The sequence below is a fragment of the Pinus tabuliformis genome, chromosome J (genome assembly GCF_031772625.1).
Source record: "Pinus tabuliformis cultivar Carrire ecotype Pingquan chromosome J, CPIR1, whole genome shotgun sequence".
Classification (NCBI taxonomy): Eukaryota; Viridiplantae; Streptophyta; class Pinopsida; order Pinales; family Pinaceae; genus Pinus; species Pinus tabuliformis.
This window is the reverse complement of record NC_142295.1, coordinates 647,876,005-647,896,606: the sequence shown is the minus strand read 5'-3', so window position 1 is coordinate 647,896,606 and position 20,602 is coordinate 647,876,005. Positions and strand designations below refer to the sequence as shown.

The following is a 20,602-nucleotide window of genomic DNA, read 5'->3' as shown; positions in this document are numbered from 1 at the left end:
GATAGATGGTTGTGAACCAGCTGTAGTTCTAGGAACAAAAAATGATGAGGTAGCTACAGGGTTGGTTGTAGACATTGATGTTGAAGTAGAACTAGTGCCACTTCCAGATTCACATCCTAACACACTCCTTGCTAGTTGCTTCTTCAAATTTGCTTTGGTCACTTTGTCTTGTTCTCATTCTTCCAATGATCTCATGGCTCTTCGGATGATTTCCGCATTTATATTGGTACAAGGCCCTACATCACATCCAATGATTTGTGCAAGGTGATACTTCAATTTATAAACCCCCCTAACATATGTTGCCCACACAACTTGCAAGACAAGTTTATTCTATCAAACCTTCCATCAGGCTCACCAAATTCCCACAGAGGGTCCAATTTCCTTGGCATGTTTGTAACTAAGTTGAACTCTTGAGTTTTAATGTAAGACAAAGTTTGAAGTTGAACCTATGGCACAATAAGAATTGCAAATTTACAAATTTATAAAAAAAATTATATACATGACACAACACATTGAATTTTTTACAAACAAACAAAAAATCGTCAACTCAATCCAACAATAATAGAAAAAATGCACATTCAAACCCAATAAAAACGATGTAAAAAAATAGAGCACAAGAAAAAATTAAACTAATAAATTTAACAATCAAGTTTTTGCATTTTTGACCAAAATGAACCGTCTCCACTATGCAACAAAAATGAAAAAAAACACCATCAAATCCACTCAAAAATCATTGATAATCAATGAGTTATAGAAACCCCAGCAAAAACAAGAAAAAAACCAAAACAAAATGGCCAAATTTGGTGCCCATACCTGGAAACCATGGTTTGCACAATAAATTTGGTCCAAACACAAAGTTCTCTTGCTTGGGATGCTAAAATCTCTCGTTTTTCTCCTCCTCTGCCCTAGTAGACGCCTTCCTCTCCTCCTCAGCTCTCAAACAAGTTCGTCGTCAGCTAAAAATGAGAAATAAAACTCATCAATTTGCTCATAAAACACGTTGTCCGGGAGGGTCGCAATTTTTTCCGTTCAAATTGTGATTTTTTGGAAAAAATCGCGATTTTTTCGGATTTACAAAAAAAAAAAAAAAAAAAGAAGAAGAAGAAACAAAACAAAACAAAAAAACAACAACAACATTGTAAAAATCAAGCGATAATATCGACTGAGTCAAAAAATCGCATCACAATTTTCGCAACACTGATAAATACCACACAGAACCCAGTAGCAATACATGCTAACCCTATACAGTTGACAGAGTTTAACAAAAAGATTGATTCCGGAAGGAGTCAAAGATCATGTCATTCCTCATGTGAGAGGAAAGACTTATGCACATGAGATGTGGATAGCCTTGACCAGTCTTTACCAGAGCTCAAATGAAAACAAAAAAATGGTCCTAAAGAAGAAACTGAAAGCCATTAACAATGGCTAAGACTGACAGTGCTACAGCGCACCTCACAAAGATCACTTCATTCAGAGATGAGTTGGCAGCCGTACGTTAGATCATTGCACCCACTGAGTTGGTGAGGATTGCTTTGAATGGTCTTCCCAAGACTTGGGAGAATTTTGTGGATGGCATTGTTGCACAGGAAAACCTTCCCAGATGGGAGAGGTTGTGGGATTATTGCATTTAGAATGAGATCATAAAGAACCATCTTGGGGCAGCCAAACAGGTGGAGGAGGATGACAATGTGGCATTGTTAGCAAGAGGCAAGAAGGGAAAAGCAAAGAAGCAAGCTTCCAACAGTGGAGGCAAATGAAAAGGTAAAGGCAAGCAGCAGAACAAGAAGGACTATTCCAACGTCAAATGTTGGAATTGTCAAAAGTTGGGACACTATGCTGTTGTGTTCTAGAGAAGAAGAACAAGAAAGGGAGAGACAAACCCATGGCAGCTTCTGCAGAGATAGAGAGCTTCTGCAGAGATAGAGAGCTTCTCAGAGAGCTTTGATCGGGAGTTTGGGTTCATGGCTTGTGAGGCCACTAGTGCAGGATCACCTGCCATACAGGTTCAGAGGGAGTGTGCATGCTCCACTACTAGCAGAGCATCTTCTAGCATTTGGTATGTTGACAGTGGTGCTTCCTGCCACATGACGAGAGTCGGAGAGTACTTCTCAAAGATTTCAGAGGATGATATTGATATGAAGGTAGCACTTGGTGATGACAACATGGTTAGAGCAGTCGGTGTGGGGACATTGACATTTGATAGGGGACCCAAACTTCCCTTGAAAGTGTCAGATGTTCTATATGTGCCTAGAATGAGGAAGAACCTGATATCCGTCTCAGCGCTTGAGGACAGAGGGTATGATGTGTTGTTCAAGAGAGGGCAGGTACTTACATATCCTATGGGAACTCCAGCTTCTTCAGCTAGAGTGATTGGTGTGCGCCATGCCAAGGTGTACAAGTTCTCATTCCAGCCCCTAATGGCATTGAGTAGCAGCACCCGAGACAGGACCGACAGTATATCTAGCAGTTCAGAGTTGTGTGAGATTTGGCACCGCAGGATGGGGCACATGTATCATGGGGCCTTGAGTACATTGTGGGAGATCACCACTAGTGTGCCAAATTTCAGTTATGAACACCTTGATGTATGCAGAGGATGTGCTATGGGGAAGTTTGCCAAATCCCCTTTTCCCAACAGTGACAGCGACTGGGATCCTTGACTTGATTCATATCAATGTGAGTGGTCGGATGTCTCATGTATCCTTGAGTGGCTATGAGTACTATGTTTTATTCATTGATGACCACTCCAGGAAGACCTAGATTTATTTCTTGAAGACCATGAGTGAGGTCTTCAAGCGGTTTCAAGAGTTCAAAGCTCTTGTGGAGACCCAGACAAGTAGGAAGATCAAGGTCCTCAAGTTGGACAATGGAGGGGAGTATACCCTTGGTGATTTTGTTGATTTTTGTGCTGAGGCAGGCATTAGGAGGGAGTTCACAGTTCCTTACAACCCCCAGCAGAATGGGGTTGCGGAGAGGAAGAACAAATCCATTGTACGGGCTGCCAAAGCCATGCTTCATGATCAGGGGTTACCTTTATTTTTGTGGGCAGTGGCCTACAACACTGTTGTGTACTTGCAAAACAAAAGTCCACATCGTGCCTTGGGGAATGTGACTCTGGAGGAGGCTTTTTCTGGGAAGAAGCCTGATGTTGGGCACTTTTTTATCTTTGGGTGCCTTACATATTCCTATGTCCCTAAGGAGAACAGGACCAAGCTAGAGCCCACTGCGGACAAGGGCATCTTTGTGGGTTATAGTGAGACCTTGAAAGCTTATCGAATTTATATTCTTGGGCAGAGGAAAGTGGTTGTCAGGCAGGATGTGAAGTTCAAGGAGGAGAGAGCTTCCAGGAGGTCACGAGAGTTAGAGTATCCAGAGTCACCAGATCCTCAGGAGCTGCTGAGTCAGTCACAGCGATCCAGTGGTCAGGGATCAAGAGGTACATAGATTACAGTGTCAGGTCCATCAGTGAGCAGTGGCTCTCAGAGTTAGGTGGGTGGTTCTTCAGGCAACATGCAGGGCAGTCCGCAGAGCAGTTCACAGGGTAGTCCACTAATGGACAATTCACACGGTACTTTAGCATCTACAGGCACAGATTCAGGCATGAGGTCAGTTGGCAGGCCTTCAGGAGTTCAGGCTTCTGATGATGATGAGGATTCTTTCACTCCGATACGAGAAGTATGCTCAGTAAAGAGGAAGCCCAAGTGGCTTCAAGATACCTTGCGCGAGGCCACATCAGTTGCTAGGCCAAAGAGACAGGTTAGAGAGAGTAAACCACCTTAGCAGTGCGGTTCTATAGTTACATGGAATTAGTAACAAGCATTGTTGACTCCTATCCTTCTAGTTATGAGAACGCAGCCAGCCAGCAGGTCTGGAGAGAGGCCATGATGGAGGAGTATTCTTCTATTATGAAGAACAATGTTTGGGAGGTAGTGCCGAGGCCTGAAGGTAAATCAATTGTTACTGCCAGATGGCTCTACAAGATAAAGCATGTTGCAGATGGCAGCATCGAGAAGTTCAAGGCTCGATTTGTGGCGAGAGGGTTCTCACAAGTAGAGGGAGTTGACCATGAGGAGACCTTCGCTCTCGTAGCTCGATATACATCTATTCTCTCCATTATATCGATTGCAACAGTGATGGGTGATGGGTTGGAAGATCCACCAGATGGATGTGAAGACCACATTTCTCAATGGCTTAATTCAGGAGGAGGTTTATATTGAGCAGTCGCAGGGCTTTGAGGTGCATGGGAAGGAGTCTGATGTATGCATATTGAAAAAGGCACTCTGGCCTGAAGCAAGCTCCTAGAGCTTGGTACTCGAGGATTGATACATACTTGCAGCAGTTGGGTTTCACAAAGAGTGACGCTGATCCGAACCTATACTTCATTGTGTTGGGTGAGGAACCTCTCATTCTGGTGTTGTATGTTGATGAATTGATCATCACTGGTGCAGAGAGACTCATTGAGGGCTGCAAGAGAGATCTTGCTTTAGAGTTTGCGATGAAGAATATCGGCTTGATGCATTATTTTCTGGGATTGGAGGTGTGGCAGGAGGAGGGGCATTTCTTCCTGGGACAAGGGAAGTACATTGTGAATATTCTTAGCAGATTTCACACGGAGGACTGCAAACCCATGTCTACACCTATGATCACTAACTAGAAGAAGCTTCACGCTTCTGATTCCGAGTTGGTGGATCCTACTCTATACAGACAGTTGATTGGTAAATTGATGTATTTGGTCAACACTCGACCAGATATATGTTTTGCAGTTAACACTATGAGTCAGTTCATGTGTGAGCCCAGGAGAGTGCACTGGGTGGCTGCAAAACACATTCTTCATTACTTGCAGGGGACTGTGGATTTTGGTCTGGATTATAGACAGGGTGATGGAGTGAGACTAGCAGGGTACACGAATTCAGATTGGGCAGGTTGTGCTTCAGATAGGAAGAGTACTTCCGGGTGTTGTTTTGGGTTGGGTTCGGCAGTTGTGTCGTGGATCAGCCAGAAACAACAGTCAGTTGCATTGAGCTCAGCGGAGGCAAAGTATATGACTGCTAGTTTGGCTAGTTGTGAGGCCATATGGCTTCGCAAGATGTTGTTTGGTCTATTTTGTCAGGTATTGAGACCTTCAGTGATTTACTGTGATAATCATGGTTGCATAAAACTCACGGAGAATCCAATTTTTCATAACAAGTCAAAGCATATTGAGATCAAGTATCACTTCATTAGAGACTACGTCCAAAAGGGCTCTGTCAAGCTTGAGTACATTTCCACAAATGAGCAAGTAGAGGACATTTTCGCCAAAGCCTTACCATGGGGCAAGCATGTCTACTTCAAAGACAAGATGGGAGTGGCCAGGAACACTTTCCTCTGTAAGAGGGAGTGTTAAAATTTGGGTACCAGAGGACAAGTGGTTCCCTAACGCTTTGATCTTTGGCCTAGGGAAAAGTGTCCAAATTTATTTGTACTTTTCTCCTAAAGTGAATTTATAAGTGGTAAAATCAATTTAATTTAAAAGTGACTTTATAAGTGGTAAAGTTACATTCTAATTTAAAAGTGACTTTATTGAAGTCAATGAAGAATTAGAAAGTGAAAAAGTGACTATGGAAATAAAAGGTTAAGTGGGTCTTTATTTAAGTGGGTGAGTTAAAAAATAGAAAGTGAGAATTAAATGCACATTTATTCTTATCCCTAGATCTAAATGAATCTCAACCATTAGATCTTAGGGTAACCCAAAAGGTCATTTAGAGAGTAAAAGGAGAAGAGAAGAGAAAAAGATCAATTCATTCTTTCATGAGCATTTGAGAGAAAGAGAAGAGAGCAAGGAAAAAATTTCTATGCAGTGAGGAAGTGAAGGAGAGCAGCAAGAAGTCATTTCAGCAAATCTGGGCAGCAACATTTATTGGCACGCATCCCAAAGCAAAACCGTACAGTAGGAGAAAGGCACATAAATTGAGGAAGAGGGACAGCAGCAAGGGCACAAATTTCAAGGCAGACATATTGTTGAAATCCTTACAATCCGTACAAGTTTCGGACACGATTTTCGAGGCAGGCCATACATCATTTAATGTTGTTTTATTGTTGGAAAATTTTCAGTTTTGGCAGTTTGTTGTTTAGCACGATTTTCGAGGCAGAGTTCAAGCACAGAAATCGAGATAAGTTGTAATTTGTGGTTGTTGGAATTTTCACTGTGTATTTCAATTTCTTTTTAAAAGCATTTTCAGAAATAAAGAAGAGCTCTCAAACTGGTTTTCCCCAAGAGTTCTAGTGGGGCTTTTCCAGGGTCACATTGACCAAAAATCACTATGTTATTTTCTACGTGTGGCTGTCATAATTTTGTTGTGTTTTATTTCTACAATTTCAGCAGTTGTGAAATCTCTAAATTTGTGTTTTCTGAAAATATTGTCATTTCCAGATTTTAGAATTTTTCCCATGCTTGGATTTAAAACTAAATGCATGGAGTGATAAGGAAAACTAATAACCAGAGTGGGGGTTGAAATTCTTCAACACCAATATGTCGTTTTCAAATCAATACCCCTTCTTCGCTCCATCGATAGCTACATATCAATGAAGAGCAAAACTTGAGCTATCCAAATTTGACGGTAACGAAAAATGCAGCGTTGCTTGGTTCGATAAAACAGAAGAATATTTCGAGATTTACGGTATTGACAATTATGATGAAAAGATCAGGCATGCTTCCATACAAATGGAAGGCGAAGCATATAATTGGTATATTTGGTGGAAAAATATGACACTTGATATCAGTGGGAGGAAATTCAAAAACTCGTCTCATTCAGTCGTACACCACAAGACTTAAACCCGATCTCTAGCCTAAGCTCAAGCTTCATGACATCACTTCTATAGAGGTAGCCAAACAAAAGGAAAAAGTTGTTGAAAAGAAAACGAAAAAATGCAGTGGTCGAATGTTTTAAGAGTATATTCGAGACGAAGGTTTTCCCAAGCCGCAAACATGGATAACACAAAATTTGTTCCACCACATCTTCGTGAAGGAGAAAAAACTAAGTTGGAAATGAAAAGAATGAAAGAGGGCAAGTGCAAACGTTGTGGCAAAAAATGGGATCCTAAACATAGGAGTGCTAAATGAAAAGAGACCAAGAACCTGTATAAATGTGAAGCAACTAATGATTCAGACAGTGATGAATCAGACGTAGAAGAAATTGAAGATTCCCCACAATTTTCTCCAGAACTAGATGATGAAAGCATTCCACAAGTTTTATTATCAGCTATGACAGGTATATCACAGCCCCAGACATTAAAATTAAAAGGACATATCAAGAAGAACAATGTAATGGTTCTGATCGATACTGGTAGCACCCACAATTTTTTGGACTCAACCATGGCGAAAAGACTCAACATTTTCACATTTCCCATGCCCAACATGAAGGTTATGGTAGCTGACGGTAAAAAAATTGAAAAGGTAGGGAAATTCCATAAAGTCAAATTGTAGATTCAAGACTATAATCTAGAATCTTCGTTCTACACTAAACCATTAGGAGGAATGGATGTGGTCTTAGGTATCTAATGGCCACAAACCCTAGGCACTTACTTTGCCAACCATCAAAAGCAATTTATAAAATTTAAATGGGAAGGGCAGAAATACAAGTTATATGTGTTCCAACCACCTGAGAACCAAATTGTATCATCATCCCAGATGATGAAAATGATTCAGAAGGGAGCACCAACTTATGTAGTACAGTGTCATCAATTAGAAATGTTAACTTCGAATTTGGTCAACAAAGAAGCACCAGAAGTCCAAGAGCTAATTCAAAAGCATGAAAAAGTATTCCAAGACCTTCTGATGAAGATGCCTCCTAAAAAAGAAATCGAGCATACAATAGAAGTAAAAGCAGGATCAAATCCCATCAACATCAAAGTGTATTGATATCCACATCATCAAAAAACTAAAATTGAGAGATTTTAAAGTGTGGCATCATCACAAAAAATAAAAGTCCATATGTTGCTCCAGTTGTATTAGTTAGAAACAAAGATGGATCGTTCAGATTATGTGTCGATTATCGAGGACTAAACAAAATAACAATTAAAAACAAGTTTCCAATTCCTTTTATCGATGAAATGTTGGATGAACTACATGGTGCTAAATACTTCTCAAAATTGGACTTAAGGTCAGGGTATTACCAAATCATAATAAGGTTGGAAGATGTAGAAAAAATTGTGTTCCGAACACATGAAGGTCATTACGAGTTTAAAGTAATGCCTTTTGGTTTAACCAATGCACCAGCAACATTCCAAGCTACTATGAACGAGCTATTCCGTCCATATCTAAGGAAGTTTGTGTTAGTATTCTTTGATGACATTCTAATTTATAGTAAAACATGGAAGGAGCACCTACAACATTTGGAACAAGTTCTTACTGTATTAGAAAAACATCAGTTCTATGCCAAGAAGTCCAAATGCACTTTTGGGAAGGAAGAAGTAGAATATCTCAGACATATAATATCCAAGGAAGGAGTAAAAGTAGATCCTAATAAGATCAAGGCTATAAGGGAATGGCCCAAACCAGTTAATATCTCCAAGCTAAGAGGATTCTTAGGATTGACCAGGTATTATCGAAGATTTATTAAAAACTATGCCCATATAACTGCACCCCTATCAAACCTTCTAAAGAAGAACTCATTTCGATGGAATGATGAAGCAGAAAAGTGTTTTGAAGACTTGAAGGAAGTTATGTCTAATGCCCCTGTATTGGCAACTCTAGACTTCTCAAAACCATTTGTAATTGAATGTGATGCTTCAGGTTTTGGCATAGGAGCAGTACTAATGTAGGATGGTCACCCAATCGCGTTTGAAAGCAAGAAGCTCAATAAGCAAGAATGTCTCAAGTCTACATACAACAAGGAAATGCTTGTTATTATGCACGCATTAGCCAAATGGAGACAATATCTCTTGGGAAGTAAGTTCTTAATACGAACATATCATAATAGTCTTCAGCATCTCCTCTAGCAGAAAACACTATCTACAGAACAACAAAAATGGATAGAAAAAATCGCTACCTTCGACATGGATATATTACATAAGAAAGGGAAAGATAATGTAGTAGTTGATGCTTCATCGAGGAAAGACGAAGAACCATCATTACTTGTAGTTTCTGTTGTCATTCGCGAATGGCTTAATGAGATTCGAAGTGAATATGCAAAAGATCCAGAAACAAGTGCTATAATCAATAACCTGCCTCAGAATTCAAAATTTGAATGGAAAAACGATATTCTATGGTACAAGGGAAGAATTTATCTGAATTCAAATTCCAAATTTAAAGACAAGATTCTCAAAGAGTCGCATGATTCACTGTCAGTCGGACATGTAGGATTCTTTAAAACCTATTATAATGCACACCAATTATTCTTTTGGAAGGGAATGAGTAATGATATTCAAAAATATGTAGCAGAATGCGATAAATGCCAAAGGAATAAAAATGAAAATATTACGACACCTGGACTACTACATCTTTTAAATATCCCGAATCAGAAATGGGAGGAAATATCAATGGACTTTATCGAAGATTTACCTGTATCTGATGGTAAGGATAAAATTCTTGTAGTAGTCGACAGACTCACCAAGTATGCTCACTTTATGGGAATGAGGAAATCAGACTCAGCAAAACAAATCACTGAGATCTTTTGCAACAATGTTTACAAACTACATGGATTTCCCAAGGTCATTGTGAGCGATAGAGATGCCAAATTTAAGGGTAATTTTTGGAAGGAATTATTCAACCATATAGGAACATACCTCAACATGAGTTTAGCCTACCATCCTCAAACAGATGGCCAAACAGAGATTGTTAATAAATGTTTAGAAACCTAACCTACCTACATTGTTATACCACAAACAAACAAAATAAGTAGGCTCAGTGGTTACATATCGTTAAATGGTGGTACAATTCTACTTACCGCATGTTAGCAAAATGACTCCATTTCAAGCTCTATACGATTACGAACTGTTGATTTGGGGTAGCATCGGATGTGCTCTAGCCATGAAAATTGGTGGAGAGGCTAAAGCACATGATATCCCCAAGACCCAAAAATGGTTTGGGCATATTCTACCCGGTTAATAAGATATTAAAATAATTAATATTTTTAATGGAGTTCCTAAGTCTAAACTTAGGAAAAATAAAATATTAATGGGTATTAATATAAAACTGGGTTAGAAGGTTCTAAATGACATGGATCAAGCGAAATGTAATCTTAGTCATTGATTAGAGATGTAATTTCGGCCAGACCAACCGGAAAAGTACAAGAGGAGGCTTGAGGGTCAGTTGGAGAACACAGTAGAGTGATCAGTCATTCGATTTTCTAAAGCGGGGTTTGCTAAGAGAAATCGAATCAGTGATCAGTTTGCAACGAGGGGCAGTGAGTACGAGACAGAGAGGCAGAGATAGTGTCGGAAGACTAGCACAAAGGCAAAGAGGCAGACGCAAAAGCCAGAGGGAGACACACAGAGGCTAGCAGAGACAACGCAGAGGCCAGGAGGGCCTGCATCATCCATGCAGAGGCTGCTGGAGTGACGTAGAGAGCCAAAGAGGTTGCGCAGAGCCTCAAAGAGCTGACGCACGGGGTTTTTAGGCTGACGCAAAGGCCAGGAGGGTTGATGCAGTGCTTCAGTTGTGCTGGAGAGGGTTTCGTGGGGCAGATTTTCTAAATATCTGCTTCCGAATAGAGAGGTATTACTGTCGGATTATTTTCTCTGTCGGGTGAGCCGGTTTGGCACCCAGTTGTACTCAGATAGATTGCATGATAAAATAACCCTCAGACATGTTGCACCAATTTGCCCAAGTTGGGTTTTTTCGAGGACGAGTTGTCCAAAAATAACGTGTCACTTGTGTGTTTGCTATTTCTTTCAGCTGTTGATCTCTAGATGGTTGAGACTGTATTGTGTTTATTTCGATATTTATATGTTTAAATAACTTGTTCGTAATTAACAAGTAGGAGAAATAAACCAAAGAATACAGATAAAATTCCTAATGGGTAATACTTAGAAATTTCAACACGAACCTCCGAAATGGAATGACTTTGCTATCATCGAGACGAAATTTCCAGTTGTTAAAGACCAGTTAGAAGAAACCCAAAAATTCGTCCAAACCCTAAAAGAAAATCTAAATAATGCAAGAAATCGCATGAAGCATCAAGCAGATCGAAACAAAACAAAGAGAGAATTTGAAGTTGGAGAATGGGTATTTGTTAAACTTCAGCCTTACAAGCAATTGTCCTTAAAAAAGAAGGGAAAAGACAAATTGGCACCAAGGTTTTATGGACCATACCAGATCAACCAAGTAGCATACGGTTTAAGCCTTCCTGATAGAAGTCATGGTCATAACGTTTTCCATGTATCCTGCCTTAAAAAGGCACTTGCCAAACATTAATCAGCACAAACAACACTTCCGACCTTAGATGACGAAGGAAGGGTCATTCTAGAACCAGAAGGTATCATCACCATCAGGGAAAAGAAGTTGCGATCATGAGTAATCAAAGAATACCTGATCAAGTGGAAGGACTTACCAAAAGAAGAAGCTTCTTGGAAGACAAAAGTGTTTCGTCAACAGCACCTGTTTTTACGTATCTTTGAAGACAAAGTATCTTTTCAAGAGGAATGCAATGTTATGTCAATTAATCTTAATTACAATCTGTAATTACTAACTAAAAACCAAGGCACCCAAGGTTGTATTTAAGCCAAGGACCTCCCACATTTGTAGCGTTCATTCGATCATTAATAATAAATGTATTAAATCCTATTAATTTTTGAGATAAACGCTCCACCAAATCTCTACATCAAGGTGGTGAACAATGAACCAATCCTTATACTACTATATGTGGATGATATGTTTATTACGTGTGGAGCACAAAATACAAGAATGCAAGAAAATGCTAGTAGCTGAATTCAAAATGAAAGATCTGGGACTTATGCATTATTACTTGGGTTTGAAAGTCTGGTAGATACTTGGAGAGATATATTTAGGTCAAGGTAAATACATAATCGAGATACTGCAAAGATTCGGTATGATGGATTCCAAACCTATGACTACTCCCATGATCACTAATCTCAAGAAGTTGAGAAGCTTCGACTCTAGTCTCGTCGATCCTACTAGCTATCATAAGTTGGTGGGCTCTCTGATGTACCTGGTAAATATGAGACCTAATATATGTTTTGTCGTAAATGTTCTCAGTCAATTTTAGTTGGAGCCTCGTCATGACCATTGGATAGCTGCCAAGCATATCTTGAGATATCTACGTGGCACAATACATCACTGCCTAAAGTATGATAGTAAGGAAGTTAAGTTAACAGGTTTTACAGATTCAGATTGGGGTGTTAGTGAGACTCACGAAAGAAGTACTACATGTGGATGTTTTAGTTTGGGATCTGCAATGATTTCATGGATGAGTGGAAAACAAGATCCTGATGCGTTAAGTAGTGCTGAAGCAGAATATTTTGTTGCTTGTGAAATAGGAAAAGAAGTAGTTTGGTTAAGAAAACTCTTGTCAAATTTGTTTAGAAAGCCTCTAGATCCTACAAGTGATAAATTGTGATAATCAAAGTAGCATCAAGATGTCTGAAGACCCTGTATTTTGTTGATTTGTGGTAGCATCGAATGTGCTCTAGCCTTGAAAATTGGTGGAGAAGCTAAAGCACGTGAGATCTCCAAGACTCGGAAATGGTTTGGGCAGAATCTAACCAGTTTGGGAGATATTAAAACAATTAATTTTTTTAATGGAGTCCCTAACTCTAAACTTAGGGAAAATAAAATATTAATGTGAATTAATATAAAACTGAGTTAGAATGGTCCAAAAGTCATGGATCAAGCCAGATCTAATCTTAGTCGTTGATTAGGGACTTAATCTCAGCCGTTGAATTGTCAACGAGAAAAGTATAAGAAGAGGCTTGAGCGTCAGTTGGAAAACACATTGAGTTGATCAAGAATTCGATTTTCTGGGGCAGGGCTTGCTAAGGAAATTGAAGGAGTGATCAGAGTTGTAGCTGAGGGGCAGTGAATACAGTAGCAAGAGAGGCAGAGATAGTACCGGGAGCATCAGTGCAGAAGCCGGGAGAGGGTTGATGCAAGGCTAGCCAGAGGCCATGCAGAGGAAGCCAGGAGCTGCGCAGAGCCTGAGGAGGGCCAACGTGGGAGACGCAGAGGCTCCAGAGGCTAACGCAGAGCCTCGAGAGGCTGATGCTGGGCCAAATAGGCTGACACTGGACTGACGTTGGGCCAGAGAGGCTGACGCAGACCCTAGAGGCTGACGTTGGGAGATTTCGTGAGGCAGATTGGGGCTGATATCTGTCTTCGACTGAGAGGTACTACTACCGAGGGCATTCTCTGTTGGGTGAGCCATTTCTGGCACCTAGATTGTATTCTGAAACTACTTAATAATAAAACCCTCTGATAGCTGCACCGGTTTTCCCGCATTGAGTTTTTCCGGGGACATTAGTCCAAAAATAATGGTGTCACTTGTGTGCTTGCTTGTTTTTTCTTCAGTTGATGATCAGTATGTGTTGAGACTGTACTTGTATTTATTTTCAGTATTTACATGGTAAATAACTTGTTAATTAACAGAACAAGTAGGAAGAAATAAATCAAAAAGTACAAGAAGGATTTCTAACAGATAGAATTAGAAATTCCAACATGGTATCGAAGCGTAGCTGCAGATCACAGGATAACTAAGGGCATCAGCCGAGCAGAGCAGCAGCAGCAGAAACAGTTGTCCCGAGTGACAGAAGTTGTTCCTAGCGGAAAGCAGCAAGGAAGGGGTGACACAGTGCCTGCATCATCAATTCGAGCCAAGAGGAGGATTAGCGCAGTGGCAGAGAGGAGCAGACCTGACCTACGCAGTGCCCGATCATCTTTCTCAGTCAGGAAGGATTGATGCCCGTGGCCAGGAGGTGCGGATTTTGCTGGTGTCGGGATTGCACAGAGCCTAGAGACTCTAACCTTCAGATTGTTGAGGCATAGGAGGTTGTGGGTAAGTTGTGGAGCGAAGCTCGTGGGGTACTGTGGTCAGAACAGTACCCAACAGGGCAAGACCAAGGAGGAGGGAGTTGTTGTCAAGGATTTCTAGCCAAGAAATCCAGATCAGTGGTGCAGCTGCACTAACAATTGGAGTGGGGCATCTCGACATTGGCAGAGAGGTTTCTAAGAGGGAAATCGAGGCTCAAAGGGAGTCACACCAAGAACTTCCAGAAGGGAAGTAGAGAGACTTGAAAGAGTCGAAAGAGGAGCAGCAAAATGACAGTGAATGGGCTAAGAGATCAGGATAGAATGGACGGAGCTTCAAACTTCGTAGTCTGGAAAGCCAGGATCTTGTCCATTCTAGACAGGTATCGCATCAAACACTTCGACTTGAAAACGATAGCAATCCCGGATGACCAAGCTGAAAATGACAAGTACGAGGAGGCAATGGCCAGGGCAAAGTGCATCATCCTTGATGGTGTCAAGGATCATGTGGTGCCACACATTGCCGAGAAGGAGACAACAAATGAGATGTGGGAGGCCCTAAAGAAATTGTACCAGCATACTTCTGTGCAGAGGAGGATGTTACCTGAAAACCAGTTGCGGTCATATCAGATGCAGAAGGGAGAGCAGATAGATGTCTTCCTCGGTGGATTAAAGGAGATCCGTGATCAGCTAACTTCCATAGGGGCCACACCAGATCAGGACTAATGGTGAGGACCGCATTGAACGCAGTTTCAGAGGATTGGGAGGTATTTGTCCAGAGCATACTGGGCAGGACGAGCCTTCCAGATTGGGAGGAACTGTGGGCGGCTACTCATCAAGAAGAGATCAGACGGGTGTCTAAGGCGGGGAGTAGCGGAAAAGGGGTCAAAATCAAAAAAGAGGAAGAAGAAGATGTAGCTCTCACATTTGCGGGAAAGCATGAGAAAAGAAAGAAAAAGGACCTCTCCAAGGTCAAGTGTTTCCATTGTGGGGAATTGGGTCACTATGTGAACCAGTGTCTTAGGAAGAAGAGAAAGGGAGAGGCTTCTGAGACCAAGGTTGCGCCAGCTAAGGTGGAGAAGGAAGTAGAGACTGATGACGACTGTGCCATGAGTGCTCATGCACCTCGAGAGAAGAGGTGGGGAGACATCGAGCTGTAGTCAAACAGACTACAGGTGATGAGGAGCAGGATCCTTGAGGTACCCAACCTCTTGTCCACATTCTAGACAGGTATCGCATCAAACACTTCGCCTTGAAAACGATAGCAATCCCGGTTGACCCAGCTGAAAATGACAAGTACGAGGAGGCAATGGCCAGGGCAAAGTGCATCATCCTTGATGGTGTCAAGGATCATGTGGTGCCACACATTGCCGAGAAGGAGACGACAAATGAGATGTGGGAGGCCCTAAAGAAATTGTACCAGCATACTTCTGTGCAGAGGAGGATGTTACTTGAAAACCAGTTGCGGTCATATCAGATGCAGAAGGGAGAGCAGATAGATGTCTTCCTCGGTGGATTGAAGGAGATCCGTGATCAGCTAACTTCCATAGGGGCCACACCAGATCAGGAACTGATGGTGAGGACCGCATTGAACGCAGTCTCAGAGGATTGGGAGGTATTTGTCCAGAGCATACTGGGCAGGACGAGCCTTCCAGATTGGGAGGAACTGTGGGCGGCTCTTCATCAAGAAGAGATCAGACGGGTGTCCAAGGCGGGGAGTAGCGGAAAAGGGGTCAAAATCAAAAAGGAGGAAGAAGAAGATGTAGCTTTCACATTTGCGGGAAAGCATGAGAAAAGAAAGAAAAAGGACCTCTCCAAGGTCAAGTGTTTCCATTGTGGGGAATTGGGTCACTATGTGAACCAGTGTCCTAGGAAGAAGAGAAAGGGAGAGGCTTCTGAGACCAAGGTTGCGCCAGCTAAGGTGGAGAAGGAAGTGGAGACTGATGACGACTGTGCCATGAGTGCTCATGCACCTCAAGAGAAGAGGTGGGGAGACATCGAGCTGTAGTCAAACAGACTACAGGTGATGAGGGGCAGGATCCTTGAGGTACCCAACCTCTTGGATTATACCTTGCTACAGGAGCCCCGAAGAGGAGTAGCAGGACTGGCGGATGTCGGTAGAGACAGATGCGGATGGAGCAATAGAGAGGGCTACAGTGCAAGAGTCCCAGGACAGCGTGAGGCAGCAGTGCGAGAGGCATAGAGTTGTTGCAGCAGCGCAGAGGTCAGAGAGGGAGCACTTGTCAGCGACAAAGGGAGCTTCAGCATCAAGAGTGTTTCTAGCCTAACAAAGATGTCAGAGTTGGGAGATCAGTTACTTCTCAGTAACTGAGTTGCGGTGCAGCAGTTAGCAATGGCAGTGCTATTAGCAGCACGATGCAGCATGATGAGAGGGGATGTAGTGTAGATGTAGCAGTGGCAGTGGCAGGGCCATGGGCAACAGCACGGATGCAGAGGGTGCTGTCGTACGGATGCAGCAATGGCAGTGGTAGGGCCATGGGTAGCAGTACATGATGCAGCAGTGCGGAGGATGTTGGGCAGCAAGCCTAGCATCAGCACAGGGACCGATGTCGGATGATCAAGGTGATACTAATTGAGGAGTCTTACTAGAGCACAGTCCTCGCTAAGAGGGAGTGTTGATTTGGGGTAGCATCGGATGTGCTCTAGCCTTGAAAATTGGTGGAGAGGCTAAAGCACATGAGATCTCCAAGACCCAAAAATGGTTTGGGCAGAATCTAACCAGTTTGGGAGATATTAAAATAATTAATATTTTTAATGGAGTCCCCGAGTCTAAACTTAGGGAAAATAAATATTAATGTGAATTAATATAAAACTAAGTTAGAATGGTCCAAAAGTCATGGATTAAGCCAGATTTAATCTTAGCCGTTGATTAGGGACTTAATCTCGGCCGTTGAATTGTTAACGAGAAAAGTATAAGAAGAGGCTTGAGGGTCAGTTGGAGAACACATTGAGTTGATCAAGAATTCGATTTTCTGGGGCAGGGCTTGTTGAGGAAATCGAAGGAGTGATCAGAGTTGCAGCTGAGGGGCAGTGAATACAGTAGTAGAGAGGCAGAGATAGTACCGAGAGCATCAACGCAAAAGCCGGGAGAGGGTTGACGTAGAGGCAGCCAGAGGCCACGCAGAGGCAGCCAGGAGCTGCACAGAGCCTGAGGAGAGCCAGCGTGGGAGACGCAAAGGCTCCAGAGTCTGACGTAGAGCCCTGAGAGGCTAACACTGGACTGACGCTGGGCTAGAGAGGCTGACGCAGAGCCTAGAGGCTGACATTAGGAGATTTCATGGGGCAGATTGGGGCTGATATCTGTCTCCGACTGAGAGGTACTGCTGTCGAGGGCATTCTCTGTTGGGTGAGCCATTTCTGGCACCCAAATTGTATTCTGAAACTCCTTAATAATAAAACCCTCTGATAGCTGCACTGGTTTTCCCGCACTGGGTTTCTCCAAGGACATTAGTCCAAAAATAATGGTGTCACTTGTGTGCTTGCTTGTTTTTTTCTTCAGTTGATGATCTATATGTGTTGAAATTGTACTTGTATTTATTTTCAATATTTACATGGTAAATAACTTGTTAATTAACAAAACAAGTAGGAAGAAATAAATCAGAAAGTACAAGAAGGATTTCTAACAGATAGACTTAGAAATTCCAACATATTCCATGCAAGGACGAAACATATCAATAATAAGTACCGCTACATTAGGAGCTTTGTACAAGATGGGGTTGTGAAGCTACAGTATATTCTGACACATGAACAGGTCGCTGATGTGCTGACGAAATCTCTTCTGGATAAGAAGTTTGAGTATTTTAGAAGCATGCTTCGGTTAGTCGATACTACAGATTTGATTGATAGGGAGAGATGAAGCATCTAATGGTGAATGCTTGGGAGGACATCTGGTCGGCCTATGTGTTAATGTCTAGATACCCAAGAGGAAGGGTGTCGTTGGTCTTGGAGCTCTGACCTTGGATACGAACCTAGATCCTTGGGTTAATGGTTAGCAAGTAAGCCTAATGATACCTAGATTGGCTGAAAGTTTTAGTCCATCTTAGTCCCATCCGAATAGATTACCCTGGTGAGGAATCTAGTATGTAGCACTGAGTATGCTAGAACTCTTAGTATTTAATTTCGTTTTGAAATCTTCTATATAGTATTGTGTATGTAGTTATGAATACCTACCTAGTTAAGAGGGAGTGTTGAAGAATGTAACTAGCTTTGGTCTTCATAATTGCACTTGTCAAAAAGAAAATTTAATATTAAAGAAAATGACTTATTAAAGCATGGGTTTCATGCTTGGGTCAAAGTTTTCTAGGCCAAAGCCTCCATTGAAGGCTTCTAGGTTTTGTCTTCAATCATTAGAGTCATTGAAATTTTTATTAGACCCTTCTTGGGCTTTTGTATCATGTAAAAAGAGTTATTTTTTAGTCAAAAACGTAATTTGTCACCTCCACACCAAGCCGGCCTACATAAGGGCAATTTGGCCCTGCAGAAAGGCTATATAAGGAGACTCAATTTGACCTATTTGTCACATTCACTCAACAAGTTCAATGTTCAAGCAAGAGAAGCAGTAAAAAGGTGTGAAGTAGCTGGAAGAGGACGAAGTTGTTGGGAAGACCTAAATCGAAGTTTTTGGGCTATCTACTTCTCGCGCATGTGAAGCATCTGGGCAGTTGTTGGAGCCGAAAAATCTATGTTTACTGCAGACCCAAAATTTTGTTGCTGGGTTGAATTTCTATTGTTGGGGGTCGAAATTTTGAACTGAAGTTGTTGCTGGGGAGCTGTCACTTGGAGTATCTTGTGAAGATCATCTATTGCAGAGAAGGGCTGACTTGGTGGTTGGAGGAGATCTTTGTCTAGATCTAAGAAGTTTGGAAGTGTCTCATCTTGAATTGAATCTACTGAAGGGAAGGTTCTTGACTGTGTTTTCCCCTTGTAGGGATTTTGCCCTGGCTGTGCGCCTACATCTTGTGTCTCTTGTTTTTGTGATCTTCATACACATATAATTTGGTAATTGCTTGATGAAAGATAAACTAATTAAAAAGTAAAAGAGGCCAACATAATTCACAAGTAATTATCAAGAAAGAGGAATCAAACCCTAAATCCTACTAGTATTGATTTTTCAACACAAATTGCCCCTACATAGACCCAAATTAGAGCAGCTCAGATCACTTAAAATATCACAGCTCCAGCCCTGGAAATTATCCAAGTATCTCTGCTCTCCCGGTAGGAGATTTCCCTGCAAAAACTCCTCCACCAAATGCCCAATTTGTTGCCCCAACTCAGCTCCACAAACTGCCTCTGCGTCCTTGGAGAAACACACCCTTGCTGATGCATGCACTTGAAATCTGCTTCACCATGCCTGCAACAATCTCCCTACAGCTCCCCTAGGGTGACACTCAAGGTTCACCGAAGAAGGAGCTGAAATTTCCGCCCGGAAACTCCTTGTGCTAAACAGCACAAGAGGACTCTAATTCAGATGTCAAATTGTCATAAGCCCCCTAAATGTGGTCCTCTCCTTCTATTTATGCTTTGTTGTCCCTTTTCTTTGTGGGTTCCACCAAATTCGAATTCCTCCTTCCCCACAAGTGTGAGTTGCCTAAGGGTGTGAATTTCCCTTTTGGGTGGCCCCCACCATCCGCCAACACTTTAATTTTTCCTTTTTCCTTTGAGGCCTCCTCTTTGCCAAAAATCAAGTGGTGTCTCCACGGCCCACTTTTCTAAGTTTTAATGCCAAAATATCTCCCAATTTAAAAAATTGCAGAAATAGAAAATCTTCTTAACAAAATTAATTAATTGGGGATATTACACTAATGTAATAAACATCACAAGAACTTGTCAAGTTAAAAGAGAATTCTGATAATAAACCCTAACAACTTGATGCCCTAGAATTCTCAACATTACTATGGTTCCATAGCTGGAAGGTGCTCCTTGCCTCTGAAAAGCAAGATATACAGACATAAATCATACAAACTCTTTGATCTTGGCCATGACCTTATAGATTTGACCTCTTTGAGGATGTATGCCAAGTTGCCAACTGTTTGAAGAAAGGACTGTGTGTTTCATTCTTGTATTTGTTTTAGATTTCAAACACTATGTTTACTCATTTAATCACAGTTGAAACAGTGACATAGTGGTAGCAGTATTATTGCATTTTACAAGCATTTGAACATAAAATTATTCTTTGCAGTAACACATTTCTACGCTAGTCAAGTCTGGGTGGTTCAATTGCTAGGCTTAATCCCTTCGAGATCCCTTTACAAATCAACAAAAGAGTCCATGTGTGAATTTGGATGCAAGTAAAATGATTCCACAAGTGTTTGCTGGTTATAATGACCTAAGAAAATTGCACTTTGAATTTATGCTCTGATTGTTGGCTGCCTAGAGTTGCATCTATTTCTGCTTTCAGGGAGCTTTGTACCTAAAGGTCAGCCTTTGTATTTGTCAAGGAAATTATTACTCGGCATGTGAATTAGATGTCATTTGACAACTCCAAATCCCAAAAAATAGATAGATACAAGTGTTCCATTGTCTTTACTCACTGTACTCATCATTCTTGAGGTTAATAAAATGGCTCAGTTGTTCTGCTTTATTTTCCTGGTGTTTTGATATGCATGTGTGGTATTTGTTTATGGTTGT

General features: G+C 41.5%; 1 protein-coding gene across 1 annotated transcript in view; it reads right to left on the bottom strand.

Moving 5' to 3' along the window:
* BSH (transcription regulatory protein SNF5, putative (BSH)) overlaps positions 1 to 20,602 on the bottom strand; it is a 424,444-nt gene that overhangs the window by 363,917 nt on the left and 39,925 nt on the right. The gene's annotated exons all lie outside the window — the stretch shown is intronic.